We start from the raw sequence: 18,990 nt of genomic DNA, 5'->3' as shown, positions 1-18,990 counted from the left end.
TTCCCTTCTTTCTCCTGGGTGATTCATTTGTTTAAAAACCTGTTTTCTTGATTTTTCCTCCCACTATTAATCCTTTCCTAAGATCCTTCACCAGCATGGTGTCCTTCTACCTTTAAATAAACCATTGTAACTCGCTTAAACCATAAGGCTGTCTATGTTTGCAATTTGTGCAGCATATATGTCCACTGGCTTTTGTTTCTGTATCAACAAAATATAAAATATTAATAGTTATAGACTGTGACACATGAGTGTCTGTTTAGCAAATCTGACATCCTATCCCCACCTGGCTATTTCTATGCTATTTTACGTGACATGATCTTGAGTGGCTGTAGTGAAGTTTATCTTTGTTGTGATTGGTGCAAAGTTCTCTTGTTTGGCATCTAAAGGTATAAGCTAGAGAAAATTCAGAGCACAAGCTCAGTGAAGGCTGGTCACACCTTGGAGGCAGGTAGCTATAGGGGTGGAGGTGTGGTTTTATATTATAATGAGATTATAATGAGCAAAGTTCACGTTAAGAACAGCATTTGTCAAAGTGTGGGAGGTTGTTGGCCCAGGGTATCAGTAGTGCAGTTAGTTGGTATTGTTAGCACAGAGTGTGGCTGCAGTGTCTCCATTCTGCTCCACCCTGCATACAATTTCTCTTGGAATTAGCACACTGAGTACCCCTAATAATGCCAGCATCTAAGGTAGCCACTTTCCATTAGCCACATTCTACCTGCTCCATATGCTGTACCTTTCCATGAAAATACAACTATAACCTAAATAACTTCTAGCAATTATTGCCATTATTCCACAGGTAACCACAGGAAGTATTTTTAAGTAGCTACTAAATGCCATTTCTTCCACCTAGAAATCTGTGGAAATATAAGTGGTTGGTTTGCAGCAACCAAAAAAATAATTCTGTCAAAATGAGTGATCTTGATTTTTAATTGCAAATCTAAAGCAATTACAATGTCATTACAAGCCCTGTTTGACAGCAGCTTTTCCTTTGTGGGCTGCCTATATTATTTTCAACTGGAAAGGAGACAGTAGGTGAAGGAAAGCTCTATGGCTTCTCTCCCGATGTTTTGTTCTGCTGTCATGTGCTGTCAGTACAACATGAAGAACATAACTAATACTACAGCCTCTTTCAATATTAACAGAGAGCCTGAGACTTGTGTATAATGAGATTGTGTAAAACAATCTCACTTCATTCAGTGATGTTTTCCTTGTATGCCAGTGGTATTTTCTGCCTACATGTTGCTTCATTCTTCAAAATGTCAAGAGACAATGAAGTATTTGTCTGCAAGACTCTTGAATAATCCTGAAAACCATAAGCAAAAACAGACAGGCTGAGATTGTTGTGGATTGATAAATTTTTCCAAAGAGGGACTTGATTTTAATTTTTGAAATAGTAATTTATGGTGAAGCCTGACTTCCTGTTTTTCATGTCCTGTCACCCCTTGTCAAGGGCTATTAGTGAGTCAAAGGAGTAGTTTCCTTTGAGAAGCCATATCAGAAGAGTGGCAATGATTGTTCTGCCAAAATCTGCCAAAGCTATCCAAATTGCATCCTGCAGGACAAAATAGACTGTGTTTATGGAAGAGCTCCAAAACTGATGAGCTGCAGCTTGCTGTCAGCCTGCCCCAAAACCATCACATCAGGGAATATGTCTCTTGAGCTTGGGAGAATACGGATGGAGACAGCAGTGGGAGCAAACTTTTCCTCTAGGTCATGCAGACAGTGGATGGCAGGACTGTGATCAGAATGTCAGACTAAGGGTGAAGGAAGATTTGGTGTACAGGTACCATCATAGACATTGCATACAGAAAATTCTGATGATTTAGGATTTATGCTGTTTCTAGCTATCAGTCAAAAAATATTCCCATGAAAAATGTAGAGAAGCTGTTTTTTAAAACATAGTCTTGGCTTTCTTTGGACTGTTTTGAAGAGTCAGAATACCATGACAGCAGACTATGTACTCTCAGTAATTGAGGATGCAGTTTTATCTCTTTTTGTGTAGTCCTAGCATTTAAGTCATGGAAATTTGTGCTTGGTGATACTAATGTCACAGTCCAGGAAAAGAAATGTGTTAATTATTTTCATAGTACATGTAAAACTGAGTAGCTCAGTTTGGAATTTGGTTTTGGCTTACTCTGGTGGGAGAACAGTGTTGTTGTTGAAGGCAGAGACTAATAAATGTGGGTGGTAGAATAGCTTTGATGAACTGAATTATTCATCAGTGTTAATTGTGTTCTAGCAGCTTGTTAGCTCAAGGTGTTTGGAAAAAAAATTGAAATCAAGTTTTCACAAGCTGTGAAAAACAAGTTCTAATGGAAATTAAAGCATTTTGAATGTCTTCTGAAGACGTCTGGACTTTTCCCTCTCACCATGACATGTAGTGCTGTAAATCATTTCTTGAGAGTAAAAAAAAATCCTCATCAGACAATTATGAGTTTGGTTTTTTTGTTTTTTTTTTCCTTAGGAAGGAGTGGTGTTTTCATCAAGGTCTTGTAATTCCTGTTAGCATATGAATGCCAGAACTTGAGTGTGAAGTACACATATTGTATCATTTTTAATTTCACAGCTCTAAACACACTTTTGTGTTTGTTTTTTAATTTGTTCTCTGAGCTACATACTGTGTGTTGCCTCTAGCTTACACCTCTCTGTAATGTGGTTTTACTGGTTATTAGAATTCTAAGATCCTGTCATAAATTTAACACTAAATTTTTTTTCTAAATAATGAGCAGTGTCTGAATATTTTTTTTCTAAATAATGAGCAATGTATCTGGATATTTGGACATTTATCTTTTCTGATAAAATTTCAGGTATCAGGTAGCTAGTGAGTAGGAATAAAGTGGTTTTGTTTAGCTTGAGAGAGTCAGCAAAGAAAAACAGATTCTAAAAGAAATGAGTGTTGTCTTTTTGTGAAAGATTATTTTCTTTTGCTAGTAGCACTGATGCATAAACTGTCAAAATTCTTTCATGACCTACCATGTGGTCCCTACAATAAATAAATAAATCTCTCAGAGAATACCATTTTTTTTTTAATTTTTTTTTTTGTGACTAGATGCGAAGTATCTCCTGGTGTCTTCCTCAATTACCTGTGGTTGCAAAGGTTTCCAGGTCCCCTGAATCTCTCAGGATAAGTATTCCATTATGTCAGAAGCGCATACCAGGAAAAACAATATGGTGGAGGGTGGAGGTGAAAGAGGTGATGCAGTATACATGCTGAGATTACTAGCAGAATGCTACTTTACTAGGACAGTCTACAGGCATATGTGCTGCTAGGGAAGAAAGGAGATGCTTGCTGTGAGAGTCTCTTGACACTGTAGAAGTTGAGGTCAGCAATAATAAGGTGGAATGCCTGTGGATTAGAATCAGAGGAAAGGCCAACAAGGCTGATATCGTGATGGGAGTCTGTTACAGACCACCCAATCAGGAGGATGAGGATGATGGATTATTCTACAGGCAATTGGCGGATGTTTCAAAATCGTCATCCCTTGTTCTCGTGGGCGACTTTAACCTGCCAGACATCTGCTGGGAACTCCACACCACAGAGAGGAGGCAGTCTAGGAGATTCCTGAGTATGAAGAGGATAATTTCCTGCTCCAACTAGTAAATGAGCCCACCAGGGATGGAGCCCGCTTGACCTTCTTTTCACAAACAGAGAGGAGATGGTGGGAGATGTGGTGGTTCGTGGACGCCTGGGACTTAGCGATCATAAAATAATGAAGTTTTCAATATTCAGGGATACAAGGGGGGTCGTCAATAAAACCTTGACATTGGACTTCCGGAAGGCAGATTTTGGCCTATTCAGAAGACTTGTTCAGAGTATACCCTTGGAAACAGCCCTTGAAAACAGAGGGGTACAGGAGGGATGGTCGTACTTCAAGGAGCAAATTTTGAAAGCACAGGAGCAGGCTGTTCCAGTGTGCCGAAAGGTGAGCCGGCGGGGAAGACGACCGGCCTGGCTGAATTGGGAGACTCTGAAAGAAATTAGGGTTAAGAGGAGGGCCTACCAATTATGGAAAAAAGGGCTAACTACTCAGGAGGAATTTAGGAATACAGTTAAGTCATGTAGAAAGAAAATTAGAGAGACAAAGGCACAATGCGAACAGAATCTCGCCACCTCTGTGAAGGATAACAAAAAGTCCTTCCACAGATACATCAGCAGCAAAAGAAGGGGCAAGGAAAACATCCATTCTTTACTGGACACGGGTGGGAATATAGTTGTCAAAGATGAAGAAAAGGCTGAGGTTTTTAACACCTTCTTTACCTCAGTTTTCAACAGAAAGACAGGTTACCCTAAGGACAGATGGCTTCTGGAGCTTATAGAAGGTGACAAGAATCTAATCAGCCCCCATCTAATCCTGAAGGACACAGTCAGTGACCTACTGAGATGCTTGGATCCCCCCAAGTCTATGGGACTGGATGGGATCCACCCAAGGGTGATGAGGGAGCTCTCTCTATCATCTACCAACAATCCTGGCTCATTGGGGACATCCCAGATGATTGGAAGTTGGCGAATGTCATGCCAATCCACAAAAAGGGCCGGAAAGAGGACCCAGGAAACTACAGGCCTGTCAGCCTGACCTCAGTGCCTGGCAGGGTTATGGAACAAATCATCCTCAGTGCAATCACACAGCACCTGCAGGATGGGCAAGGGATTAGACCCAGCCAGCACGGATTTAGAAAGGGCAGGTCATGCCTGACCAACCTGATCTCCTTTTATGATCAGGTGACCCGACTGGTGGATGAGGGGAAGGCTGTGGATGTGGTCTACCTGGACTTAAGCAAGGCCTTTGACACCATCTCCCACAGCATCCTCCTGAAAAAACTATCAGCCCGCAGCTTGGACAGGAGCACCCTGTGCTGGGTTAAGAACTGGCTGTAGGGCCGGGCCCAGAGAGTGGTGCTGAACGGGGCTGCATCCAGTTGGCGGCTGGTCACCAGTGGTGTCCCCCAGGGATCAGTGTTGGACCCAGTTCTGTTCAGTATCTTCATTGATGATTTAGACGAAGGGATTGAGTCCATCATCAGCAAATTCGCAGATGACACTAAGCTGGGGGGGAGTGTGGATCAGCTGGAAGGCAGGAGGGCTCTGCAGAGGGACCTGGACAGACTGGAGAGTTGGGCTGATTCCAATAGGATGAGGTTCAACACGGCCAAGTGCTGGGTCCTGCACTTTGGCCACAACAACCCCACGCAGCACTACAGGCTGGGGACAGAGTGGTTGGAGAGCAGCCAGGCAGAAAGGGACCTGGGAGTCTGGATTGACAGGAAGCTGAACATGAGCCAGCAGTGTGCCCAGGTGGCCAAGAAGGCCAGTGGCATCCTGGCCTGTATCAGGAACAGTGTGGCCAGCAGGTCCAAGGAAGTGATTCTGCTCCTGTACTCAGCGCTGGTGAGGCCACACCTCGAGTACTGTGTCCAGTTCTGGGCCACTCAGTTTAGGAAAGATATCGAGGTCCTGGAGTGGGTCCAAAGGAAGGCAACCAGGCTGGTGAAGGGACTCGAGCACAGACCCTGTGACGAGAGGCTGAGGGAGCTGGGACTGTTCAGCCTGGAGAAGAGGCAGCTCAGGGGAGACCTTATCGCTGTCTACAACTACCTGAAAGGAAGTTGTAGCCGGGTGGGTGTTGGTCTCTTTTCCCAGACAATTTTCAACAAGACAAGAGGGCATGGTCTTAAGTTGTGCCAGGGGAAGTTTAGGTTAGATATTAGAAAGAATTTCTTTACCGATAGGGTGATCAAGCGTTGGAATGGGCTGCCCAGGGAAGTAGTGGATTCTCCGTCCCTGGAGATATTTAAAAAGAGACTGGATGTGGCACTTAGTGCCATAGTCAAGCAACCGCAACGGTGGTTCAGGGGTTGGACTTGATGATCTCTGAGGTCCCTTCCAACCCAGCCAATTCTATGATTCTATGTTTCTATGATTTCAAATGGCTGTAGCCTAGCATTGCTGATGGAGCCCAAAACTGGATAGTCATTCCCCATCCAAGTCTCAGTGGAGAAGATGGTTTCAGGTCTGGCCATGAGAAGGATCCTTGCTGTTACAGAATTGGAAAACACATGGACAGGCAAAAGAGGAAAATCTGTCTTGAAAATCCTAACAGTGTACAACAGTGGATGAAGTGAAAAACTGATGGATGTCCAGGTCCAGAGCTGTGGAAATACTGTATTGTGTTACTGATATCCACTGCATTGCTAGCTTCTAGGACACAGTGATTTACTGATGGGGAGCAATAATCCTTTTACCAACTATAGCAGGTAAGATCTTGAAGGCAAGTGCTTGGCTTTTACCTACCTGAGGCCAACTTTGGCTGTGTAACCTAGAGGTGGAGAGTCAGGTATGCTTTTGCTAGTTGCTATAGGCAGCTGCTTCCTTTTGGAAGTAGAAGAGAGAGAGAAATTTGCATCTTAATTGTGTGACTAATGGCATCACTCTTACTATTAATCATCTCCAAAACTAACAAAAGTTATGTCATGTTAATCTGGGCCAGGAAGAAAATTTGGGATGTATAAAATAGTGAATAGAATAGTGTGAAACAACCTGCATTCAGGAGGCCAGTTCCTTTAAAATTTGAATGTTGTTTCCAGATTTGCAGTATCTAAAGTGAGTGGATGGCTTATTTCTTGAATGTAATCTCTGTTTGCCTCCTGCTGTTTCTGCATAAATCCATCCTGTCTGTTTTGGTTTCTTCACTTATATGTATTGCACTACAGGCTTAAATGATAGATTCATCCTCTCCTGACAGATTTTAATGGACAGGTTCTAAACATGTTCATACCTTAGAGTTACTAGAATCCAGTTAAGTAAGTGAGAAGAAGAAGAACAATTATTTATCACCATGCCATAATAAATAATATTTTGAGAAGATGTGTGTCTGAGGTTTAGAGAACTGAGGCAATGCTTTAGCGTTTGCATTTGTGCAAACTCCTCTGTAAGGGCAAACATCTCAGTGGAGACCAGTGTCTGATGGACTGTCTGGTGTAGCAGGACTGTAGCTCACATTGCACAGGTCTGAGATGGTGACAGGCTTTGACATGGCGTGTAACTGGGTTTGCCATGTAACTGGGTTCAAAGGCTGTTCAGAGCTGAACTTGTATAATGGACAATTATCCAATTAAATTGTAGTGTAGTTCCATGAGTTGCTCTCAGTTAAATTGGGAAACATCATGAGTAACTGCCCAGATTTGATTCTTCAGTGAGAGTTTGCCAATGTGACAATTGTCAGAACATGCAGGAGATACGCCTGCTACTACCAAGTCTTATTAAAGTCATGCAGGCTACACTGGTGGGTAGTATGCTGAGGCAGTTTTCCTAGGACAGGTTTCGTTTTGCTGCTTGACAACCTCATTTTCTTCTGCCATGCTCGAAACTACATTAGGAATCCATACTGAGTGGTAGGTAAGTGGTAGTGTGAGAGTGAAGTTGTCAGTGAAGTACAGTCACTGAACAGTGACAAATGAAAGCAGCACGGTAAGTGATCAAGCAGTAACACAGTAATTCTCACCTGGAGAAGTGTACCTTGTGAACTTATTTGCAGCCACAGAAGATGCATAAAGTATATTGATAATTTTCAGCTTACAAGTAGGAGGTAGAGCTAGCTTCTCTTTTGAGATAGCAGACTGACATTTAAAAAATTGGCAATGAGGTGGCTTTTATCTAAGATTTCCCCAGTGAATGAGGTAGGAATTAGGTTACACTGTTCTTGCACTTGGCTAGTATCAGAAGGAGTATTCTGGATGCTTTTGGAACAGAGGAGTCTGCACATTCTTTAAGAGTTACATATGCATCCTTCTATTATAAGTCAGGTTTTGGACTACATTTGCCAGCTAAATGTACTAGTGCAGGAACTGCTTTGGTTAGATTTGTACTTTGGGTAAAGCACAAGGACTGAAGGTTCAAGTCTCTTGCCTCAAGTCTAACAGAATTGAAACAGGAGAATGTTAATGTATGTTCTATGGGAGAGAATACTCTGTCATATTGACCTTCTTGAATAGAACTAAACATTTTTATAACACTGCGTAACATGTTTAGACTATATGTAAAGCAGCCTTCTAAAATGCAAGGAATTAAAATTTCTCTCACTGCCTTGTGTTACAGATGTGGTCCAAGTATGTCTAAAATTGTCTGGGCCCTCACTATGCTAAAGATGCTTCTGGAGTGAGTTCAGAGATGGGCAACCAAGCTGGTGAAGGGTCTGAAAGACAGACACTAAGGACAGGGTGAAAGAAGTGGGAATGTGTAGTTTGGAGGAGGCTGAAAGACCTTATATTTATCTACAGCTATTGGCTCTCTACTGACGAAGTCTAGAGGACTAGAAGAAATGCCCTAAAGCTGAAACAGGGGAGGTTAGAACTTCCCTCTTTCCTCTGTGGCTGGGCTGCTGCCTGGGTTGGGGGCTGTGTGCTTGTAATCGCTGCCTGTGCTGCTGCTGGTGTTCCTGAAATGTCATATCTGTTTATCAAAACAGTTTATCTTTTCTTGCCTGGCTTAGTATGACTAACTTACGTGCTCCAGAGCTGTTGTGGACTTCATCTGAGAAGTCGAGCATGATGAAACCATCGTCTGCCCGCATGGAGAGCAAGAAGGACATTGTCTGTGAGCTGTAGAGGGGGCAGGCAGCATCCTGTGTTCCTGCATGAGGTTTTCTCACTGAAGAAGAACATCGTTCATCAGGAGAGGGGGTCTTCTCCTGCCTGCCTTAGTAGGACTGACCTGAGTGCTCCAGAGCTGTTGTGGACTGCCAGGGGGACCCTGGCCTAGGGCTCCCCATCTGCTGTCAAGGAGTTAAATGGAAATTGCCCCAAGGGAAATGAAAGAGTCAGTGCTGCTGTGGGTGCATTGCTGCAGACGCACAGAGGCCAACTTGAGCACACTAGAGTGTGTCTCCAAGGCTTTCTTTCTGTCTTGCTATCAGAGGGCCACAGCCCTCCAACAGGTAACTCAGAGCATAGTCTCTTGCTCTGAATTGCCCTCAGGAGACACTGATTTCTCTCTGTTAACAGTTGCAGGGGTCAGCAGACACTGAGATGGGGTGGTGAGGTGTCAACGGCAGGGAAAAAACGGCTGCCTGTTGACTTTGCTGTGCCAGATCAGCTAAGAGCATCATGTCTAACTGATGACAGGGCAGCGTGGTCTGCACAGGGAGAGGGTGTGTGCACATACCCCTCCTTTTCCTGACATCCAGCAGAGGCCAGGGGTGATGCCCAGCTGGGTTCCGATTTGACCTCCAGGAGCAAAATCCACTTCCCCTGTGCTCGCTGTGCCCTCGGCGTCTCCTGCACTGCGTGGTTCTCCACGGCAGGCTGGTGCCACGCGTGGTGGGGCGCGGTGGAGAGGGGAAGGCAAGAGGAAAAGGGGCAGAAAGCATCGTGCAGAGACGGTGTGAGGAGAGGAGGAATTTATTTGGCTTTACTAGAAGAAATCGGTGGTTCCTCCCTGCTGGTGGCAGTGACAGCGCAGCCTCTTGCAGGGCTGTTGACAGCCCAGGGGGGGGCTCCGGCCTTGCGCACTGTGGGGTGCCAGGGTCCCCCAGGCAAGAGATCCCTGCGACATCCAGGAGAGGGACTGTCGGCACTACCACCCGAGATCTGCAGAGGAGCTGGAGGAAGCCGGGGGGGTGGTGGCGGTTACCCCTGGGAGGTGCTGGGGCAGGGGCTGGGGCTAGAGCTGGGGCAAGGGCTGGGGCTTACTGCAAGGCGTGGTCGCTTGCAGGGCCAGGGAGTCTCCAGGGGTCTGGGAGCCTTCCTCTTTCTGATGGGCTTGGGAGTCTCCATGGGGCTGGAAGCCGTTCTGTCTGGAGTGGGCTGGGGACTCCCCAGGGGTCTGGAAGCCCTTCCCTTTCGGGTGGGCTGGGGAGTCCCCATGGGGCTGGAAGCCGGCCTATCTGTAGTGGGCCAGGGAGTCCCCAAGCGTCCTGAAGCCCTCGTCTTTCTGGTCGGCCTCGGAGTCCCCAAGGGCCCAGTAGCTCTCCTCATTCTGGTGGGCCTGGGAGTGCCTACGGGCCTTGAAGCCCTCCTCTTTCTGGTGGGCTGGGGAGTCCCCATGGGGCTGGAAGCTCTGCTCTCTGGGATGGTCCTGGGAGTCCCCATGGGGCTGGAAGCCCTCCTCTTCGAGGTGGGCCGGGGAGTCCCCCTGGGCAAGCAGTCCCTGCCCCATCCATGAGGGAGAGGTGTCAGCACTGCAAGCTGGGCACGTGCAGAGCTGCTGGAGGAGGCCGGGTGAGGGGCACTGGGGCTGGCTGCAGCACGGTTGTCCTCCGCCCTGGCAGTGTGGGCACCCTCCAGGGCCAGGTGCTGGCGGATGTCTGTGCCGCACAGGAGCACGGCGGCGGTGATGATCCGCAGGACGAATGGCTGCGCGCGTTCCTGCAGGCTGGGCTGCAGCTTCTGCGTCAGCACCCTCACATGGAGCCCGTAGGTGCGCAGGTAGATGGCAAGCGTGTGCTCCCACGCCATCACCTTCTGGCACTGTCCCTCAAAGATCTCCATAAGGTCCTGTCGCAGGGACAGCAGCAGGGGCCTGATGTGATTTGGGTGGCTCCTGAAGAAGTCTGCCCAGACCTCAGGAAGGAAGCCGTCCACCAGAGGCCTGGGCCCCTGCCCCACAGCCCCCTGCTCGCCCCCCTGGTCTTCATCTGAGAAGTCGAGCATGATGAAATCGTCGTCTGCCCGCATGGAGAGCAAGAGGGACATTGTCTGTGAGCTGCACAGGGGGCAGGCAGCATCCCGCAGGATGTGGCGCACTGCGCAGCCAGAGCAAGCTTGGTGCAGGCATGGTAACAGGTGGGCAGTGCCAGCGTCTTCGTATGTGTCCTGGCAGACGGGGCAGCTCCTGTTGGTGTCGTCGGCCCCACTCTCTGCACCCTGCACTGCGCGTGGGGACGCTGAGGAAGAGAAGATGTTCCCCATGGCTGATGCCGCAGTGACGAGTGTCGTGTGCTGCAGAAGGGAGAGGCCGTGGTCACTGACTGTCCCAGGGAATGAAGGAAGGAAGGAAGGAGAAAGGAAGGAAGAAGGAGAGCCCAGGCCCCTCGAGACAGACACCCTCCCAGCTCCCCAGGCCCCACGGCTGCCCCAGGAGGACGTTTCTTCACACAGCTCACCTCTGCTGCTGCAAGCACACCCAGCAGTGCCCAGCTGGCTAAACCAGGCAGGGCCAAGAAAACACAGCGATTGGCTCCGGGACAGGCACTCAGAGCTACCGATGGCAGCTCCCAAAGCACCACCCAGCACCAGGAGAAGCCTCGCTCGAGCCTCCAGACCGCGCGGCGACGCTCGGTGGGAGTCCAGGCACGAGGCAGACTGAGCCAGGCTCTGCTGGTGCCCTAATATAAGCAGGCAGGGTCATGAGGTCACAGACAGTTGCTCAATGATGTCACAGTCCAGCCCTTGGCGATCACACTCCACAGCTACCTGAAAGGAGGTTGTAGCGTGAGGGGCGTGTTCATAGAATCATAGAATCATAGAATGTTAGGGGGTTGTTAAGGACCTCTGGAGATCATCTAGCCCTACCCCCCGCCAAAGCAGGATCACCTAGGGCAGCCACACAGGCGTGCATCCCTGCGTGTTTGAAAGTCTCCAGAGAAAGAGACTCCATAGCCTCCCTCTTCTCCCAAGTAAATAACGACAGGACTAGAGAAAAAGGCCTGATGTTGCCCTAGGGAGGTGTAGACGGCAGGTTGGGAAGAATGTGCTGAGCAAGTAGCTGGGTGTTGGAACGGGCTACCTAGGGAGGTGGTAGAATCACCATCCCTGGGAGTATTTAAAATCCGTGTAGATGAGACACGGATGAGAGGACATGCTCCAGTGGGTGACACAGATATTGCTATATATTTTTTGTTAGAGGGGGGACACTGACTGTTGGATACGATGATCTTAGCCATCTTCTCCAGCTGTGACAATTCTGTGATTCTGTGAAAACTTGGGTGAGGCAAACCTATTCTCTAAGTGTAATGAAGGAGCTTGGCCAGCACAAGTGCTGTGAATTAACTAGCAGTGAGGTTACAGGAGTGGCCGTTCACACAAGGGAGTTAGGCTCCACATCTTTGTTAGGGGTAGGGTTGTTTTTTAAGTCAGCTTATTATTTTACTCTGTACAAATCACTGTTTTGTTTGGTTGGGTTTTTGTTTGGTTGTTTTTTTGGGGGGTTTGTCTTTTTTTCTTGGAGTGGTTCTTTTACTTACAGTAACACTGGTAGACTGACCAAAATCATAATCCAAATAAAGGAATGTTCAACTGGTATGTGTAAGGCTGGGGTGGTTTTCATGGCAAGAGGGTCAACTCCGGGTTTCTGAGGAGGATGGAAGCATCTCTCAAATTTGGATGGGGAAAAGGAGATAACTGCTTGTGACCAATCATCTTCAGAGCCACCTGTGTGTGGGGGCTTGGATGCAATAACCACTCTTTGGCCAAAATAATGGGGCAACTGGTGTTCTTCCACAAGAGAAACACGAAGAACAGTCAAAAGACTAATTGTAATGCTGAGTATTTCCTTTTCCACTGAAATCTTGGGAAGGTGGGGGAGTGCTGCAGCAGCAGGTGTAGTGGACACTGGGAATGATTGCTTTCCAGAGCTCCTGAGCAGTGAGCTTGGCCCAGATACATGGGAAAAGCATTCCCTGGCATTGAGGACATCTCTAACTCTTACACACCTGAAGTGATTTTTGGAACAGGCTGCTCAGGGAGGAGGCTAAGTCACCATGCCTGAAGGTATTTAAGAATGGTGTAGATGTGGCACTTCAGGGAATGCTGTAGTGGCAGAGATTGTAGGGGGATTGTTGTGTGCCTTGGTGGGGCTTTTTTGTTGTTCCTGTTTTGGTTTGGTACATTTTTTGTTTGTTTGTCTGTCTCTCTTGGTTTGTTTGTTTTTTGTTTTCTCTTTCTGATTGTTGAGTGTATGCATGGTTGGACTCAGTGATCTCAGAGGTCTTTTCCAACCATGACTATTCTGTGACTCTGTGAAGTTGCACCACGGGAGGTTTTAGAGCCCTCCTGTGGCCTCTCTGGCTGGGGTGCTGCCTGGGTTGGGGGCTGTGTGCTTGTCATCACCCCTCTCTCCCCTCCCCCGCATCCCACCCATGTGCTGCTGGTGTTCCTGCATGAGGTTTTCTCACTGAAGAAGAACATCGTTCATCAGGACAGGGGGTCTTCTCCTGCCTGCCTTAGTAGGACTGACTTGAGTGCTCCAGAGCTGTTGTGGACTACCAGGGGGACCCTGGCCTAGGGCTCCCCATCTGCTGTCAAGGAGTTAAATGGAAATTGCCCCAAGGGAAATGAAAGAGTCAGTGCTGCTGTGGGTGCATTGCTGCAGACGCACAGAGGCCAACTTGAGCACACTAGAGTGTGTCTCCAAGGCTTTCTTTCTGTCTTGCTATCAGAGGGCCACAGCCCTCCAACAGGTAACTCAGAGCATAGTCTCTTGCTCTGAATTGCCCTCAGGAGACACTGATTTCTCTCTGTTAACAGTTGCAGGGGTCAGCAGACACTGAGATGGGGTGGTGAGGTGTCAACGGCAGGGAAAAAACGGCTGCCTGTTGACTTTGCTGTGCCAGATCAGCTAAGAGCATCATGTCTAACTGATGACAGGGCAGCGTGGTCTGCACAGGGAGAGGGTGTGTGCACATACCCCTCCTTTTCCTGACATCCAGCAGAGGCCAGGGGTGATGCCCAGCTGGGTTCCGATTTGACCTCCAGGAGCAAAATCCACTTCCCCTGTGCTCGCTGTGCCCTCGGCGTCTCCTGCACTGCGTGGTTCTCCACGGCAGGCTGGTGCCACGCGTGGTGGGGCGCGGTGGAGAGGGGAAGGCAAGAGGAAAAGGGGCAGAAAGCATCGTGCAGAGACGGTGTGAGGAGAGGAGGAATTTATTTGGCTTTACTAGAAGAAATCGGTGGTTCCTCCCTGCTGGTGGCAGTGACAGCGCAGCCTCTTGCAGGGCTGTTGACAGCCCAGGGGGGGCTCCGGCCTTGCGCACTGTGGGGTGCCAGGGTCCCCCAGGCAAGAGATCCCTGCGACATCCAGGAGAGGGACTGTCGGCACTACCACCCGAGATCTGCAGAGGAGCTGGAGGAAGCCGGGGGGGTGGTGGCGGTTACCCCTGGGAGGTGCTGGGGCAGGGGCTGGGGCTAGAGCTGGGGCAAGGGCTGGGGCTTACTGCAAGGCGTGGTCGCTTGCAGGGCCAGGGAGTCTCCAGGGGTCTGGGAGCCTTCCTCTTTCTGATGGGCTTGGGAGTCTCCATGGGGCTGGAAGCCGTTCTGTCTGGAGTGGGCTGGGGACTCCCCAGGGGTCTGGAAGCCCTTCCCTTTTGGGTGGGCTGGGGAGTCCCCATGGGGCTGGAAGCCGGCCTATCTGTGGTGGGCCAGGGAGTCCCCAAGCGTCCTGAAGCCCTCGTCTTTCTGGTCGGCCTCGGAGTCCCCAAGGGCCTTGATAAAAACGCTGACTCGATGTATCAACGATGAAACTTTTTATTGAGAGAGATATAAATAAAGAAGTGCGCTGCAGCGCACTGGGCAGCCGGGGAGTCGCTTTACCCACGACTTGCTAGTTCAGTAATGTAGAACCAGTTTTTTTATACTTTTCGTAAACCCCTTCCCCTTAGTGTCCTATCAGTTTATCATTGGTTTTCCTTTCGAAGGCTCTCCCCGCATTGGTTTTTATTTCCCGGGCTTCGTTTCCCGGGCTTGAGGGAAATGGTTACATTTTTCGCTGGCTTTGTTCTACTGCTGAGGGAAATGGTTACAGGTCGCTTTTTAGGTCGGTCCCCAGTTCTTATTTTTCTGACTTTTCTTCCTTATAAGTACGCATAAACACACACTTTAAAATAACAGGATATAACATTCTATTTCACCAAACAGCCTAAGCAAACATTATTAAATTTAAAGATACACTCAAGAAAACAATAAATTACAATTTTAAACCCTTCTTTTTTACAATTCGTCCCTTTCAGTTTTTATTGTTTTGTTGCACTCTCAATAGTGGAATGTCGGAGGGCCATAATATAATGACAGGACCTAACAGGATATTAGAGTAGTCAGCCAACTATTCACAATCCTAATATGCACAGTAATAATGTCCAGGATAGTTGCAATAAGGCCTACACCCATAAGCAGCAGGGCACCAATAGGATTCTAATGTCTGTACATAAAACACCATTACCGGTATTAAAACCCCCATCCTGTGATTCCCCACCAAATGTATTCTTCTGCCTCTCCGTCGGCCATTCTTTAGTAAGGAATGCCGGGAAATGTTATTTAGCCGGCTAGTGGGGTGAGCTTAATTTATGTCTCATCCTGGACACGATTAGGTGCAGTCTTGGGACACTTGATAAGAAATCACCGGCATGAGATTCTGCAAGGTTATCAAAAGTATAGCGAGGAAGGCAGTCAGGACAGACATGCGCACCACTTTCTCCCGTTTGCAAACTTCCTCGGCTACGCCAATAGGATTTTCTACATTTTCCACACAACAATTCCACAGGGTAATCACAAAAGAAGGATCCACAATCACAACCACGGGATTTACAATGGACTATAACAGGGTGCTTATAATACCGGAGGCGATTTTCAAAAACAGAAAAAGCAAACTCTAACAAATACTCATTTACAACCAGTAATTTTAGGAAGGCTTAAGAAATTAAGGCAGATTTCTTAACCGGCAAGATAGGTGCATTATGGGGAGACATACAAGGCTCCAACAACCCTTGAGTTAACAGCTTCCGAACAATAGGCTGTAATCCTTTCCTCTCTTCCCGTGAAATGGTTTAACCTTAATTGGGCAATCAGGGTCCCCAATAGTAATGACAATAGGCTTAACGTTTGAACGCCTAACCGAATCAGGAGTATACAAAACCTCAGGGTTAATTTTCTTTTCTGCCGTGACCTGCTCTCTGCCTGGCGCTTTTGCTGAGTTTTTGGCAAAGCCTGCCCTAAGGGCGTATCAGGGTCCAAACCCGAGTATAGCTACAAACTTCTTCTTAGTCTTTCTAGCCATTCGGTATGTGTTTCTTCTTCCTTTTGGCACTCGTTTAGGCGCCGGCCGAGGCGCCGGGCCGGGGCCCTTCCCGGGGTCCCTCCCACGCGGAACCGCGCCAACGCCGATGCCGACGCTGAACCGCGCGCCAAGGAAACCGTCCTCCCCCACCAAGATCCACAAAGGGTGGCCCCGAACTGCAGCAAAGCAGGGATTTTTTATACACGTTCATTCAGTTCCGGGTTCTTGCAATTTTGCTTAACCTACAAAATACAAGAGGCCCCAGGTTTCAACATCTATACCATATATGGGTCTACATGAACTTTTCTATTATGTTACAGCTTGGCCTCAGAAAAATGGACAGAACAAGACATTCCAGTCCTTATCGATTTCCCAGAATTGTGATCCAGGATGTGGGCCCAGCATGTGGGTCCAGGATGTGGTGGTTACTGATAAATCTCTCCGATCAACATAATAATAATGTTAAAGATGACAGTCTGTTTATCACAGTTCCCCCCTTTTTGCTTTTTATTTTGTTGATCAAGCCTCATAACCAGTTAATGTTCCAGTCCAAAGCTCTGATTATCAGTTTCCTGTGCATTGCACAGTAGAGTCATTAACTTTTTTTAACTATCTCCGTTTGCTAGAAGAAATCGGTGGTTCCTCCCTGCTGGTGGCAGTGACAGCGCAGCCTGTTGCAGGGCTGTTGACAGCCCAGGGGGGGCTCCGGCCTTGCGCACTGTGGGGTGCCGGGGTCCCCCAGGCAAGAGGTCCCTGCCACGTCCAGGAGATGGACTATCGGCACTAGCACCCGAGATCTGCAGAAGAGCTGGAGGAAGCCGGGGGGGTTGTGGTGGTTACCCCTGGGAGATGCTGGGGCAGTGCAGGGGCAAGGGCAGGGGCAGGGGCTAGGCCTTGCTGCAAGGTGTGGTTGCTTGCAGGGCTGGGGAGTCTCCATGGGTCTGGAAGCCCTCCTCTTTCTGGTGGGCCTCAGGCTCCCCATGGGGCTGGAAGCCATTGTGTCTTGGGTGGGCCAGGGAGTCCCCATGGACAAGCTGTCCCTGCCCCATCCAGGAGGGAGAGACGTCAGCAGTGCCACCTGGGAGTGTGCAGAGCTCCTGAAGGATGCTAGATGAGGGGCACTTGGGCTGGCTGCAGTGCGGTCGTCCTGCGCCCCGGCAGTGTGGGCCCCCTCCAGGCCCAGGTGCTGGTGGATGTCTGAGCCGCAAAGGAGCACGGCGGCGGTGATGATCCGCAGGACGAATGGCTGCGCGTGTTCCTGCAGGCTGGGCTGCAGCTTCTGCGTCAGCACCCTCACATGGAGCCCGTAGGTGCGCAGGTAGATGGCAAGCGTGTGCTCCCACGCCATCACCGTCTGCAACTCTCCCTCAAAGATCTCCATAAGGTCCTGTCGCAGCCACAGCAGCAGGGGCCTGATGTGATTTGGGTGGCTACTGAAGTAGTCTGCCCAGACCTCAGGAAGGATGCCATCCACCAGAGGCCTGGGCCCCTGCCCTGCAGCCCCCTGCTTGCCCCTCTGGTCTTCATCTGCATTGTTGAGCATGATGAAATCATTGCCTGCCTGCACGGAGAGCAAGTGGGTCAATGTCTGTGATCTGCACAGGGGGCAGGAAGCAGCCCGCATTACCTGGGGCACTTTGCAGCCAAAGCAAGATTGGTCCAGGTGTGGTAACAGGTGGGCAGTGTCAGCATCTTCGTTTGTGTCCCGGCAGATGGGGCAGCTCCTGTTGCTGTTGGCAGCCCTGCTTCTTGCTCCCTGCACTGCATGTGGGGACACTGAGGATAAGTTGTTCCCCATGGCTGAAGCCGTGGTTGCAAGTGTCGTGTGCTGCAGAAGGGAGAGGCTGTGGTCACTGACTGTCCCAGGGAAGGAAGAAAGGAAGTCAGGAAGGCAGGAAGGAGAGCCCAGGCCCCTCGAGACAGACACCCTCCCAGCTCCCCAGGCCCCATGGCTGCCCCAGGAGGACATTTCTCCACACAGCTCACCTCTGCTACTGGAAGCCTTCTTCACAGTGCAGAGGTTTCAGTGTGGGAGGCATTTTCATAGAAGCACAGAATCATAGAATGTCAGGGATTGGAAGTGAACTCCAGTCTAACCCCCTTGCCAAAGCAGGTTAATCAGAGCAGGCCACACAGGAATACATCCTTGCGTGGTTTCAAAGTCTCCAGAGAAGGAGACTACACAACCTCCCTCTTTTGTTGGGAGTTCATAGGCAGGTAGTTGCTTTTCTGTTCTGTCAAGGAAGTATCTTTGGGACTAGAATATAGGTTGTCGTAGGGGAGGCTTAGACTAAATATGAGGAGGAACTTCTTTATTGAAATAAAGTCATTGGAATGGGTAGCCCAGGGTGGTCGTGGAGGCAGCATCCCTGGAAATATTAAAAATCTATATAGATGAGACACTTCAGGACATTCTGTAGTGGGCATTGTGATACAGATATTGATGAATTTTTAATTTTTATTTCATTGTGTGTGGAGGGGGATGTTGACAGTTGGATGTGTTGATCTAGAGATCTTTTCCAACTGTGACAATTCTGCATTACTGTGAAATGTAAGTTTCTGTGTATATCAGTCATATAATTAGCCAGCACAAGGATTTGGTATTTGTTTTCTGTAAATATGTGGAGAAAACAAAGTATGAAATCTTAAGATAATCACTTTTGATGTTCAGACTTGTACGTTTAAATTCTGATGAATTCTGCCAAGCTGGCACCCATGCTCCACTGCTGTCTACGGTAATGAATTTGACTTCTCACTGACATTCTTATTTCTTGCCATCCTAAATTCATGTAAGAAAGTAGGAATTTCTCTCCCTATGGTAGAATTGTGTCCTAGAGCTGTTGCTATGGTGGCGGTTCAAATGGTCATATCATATGGTGAGGATTAATCATGTCGTTGGAGGTGTTTATGGATTTTTGTTGTCATCCTGTATCAAATGCTTTAGCTAAATAGAGAATTAATTCTTCAACAATGTATGTTACAGAGCTTGTGATTAATTGTGAGGTATACAG

Source organism: Calypte anna, chromosome Z (assembly GCF_003957555.1).
Source record: "Calypte anna isolate BGI_N300 chromosome Z, bCalAnn1_v1.p, whole genome shotgun sequence".
Classification (NCBI taxonomy): domain Eukaryota; kingdom Metazoa; phylum Chordata; class Aves; order Apodiformes; family Trochilidae; genus Calypte; species Calypte anna.
Note: the sequence above shows the minus strand (reverse complement) of the source record.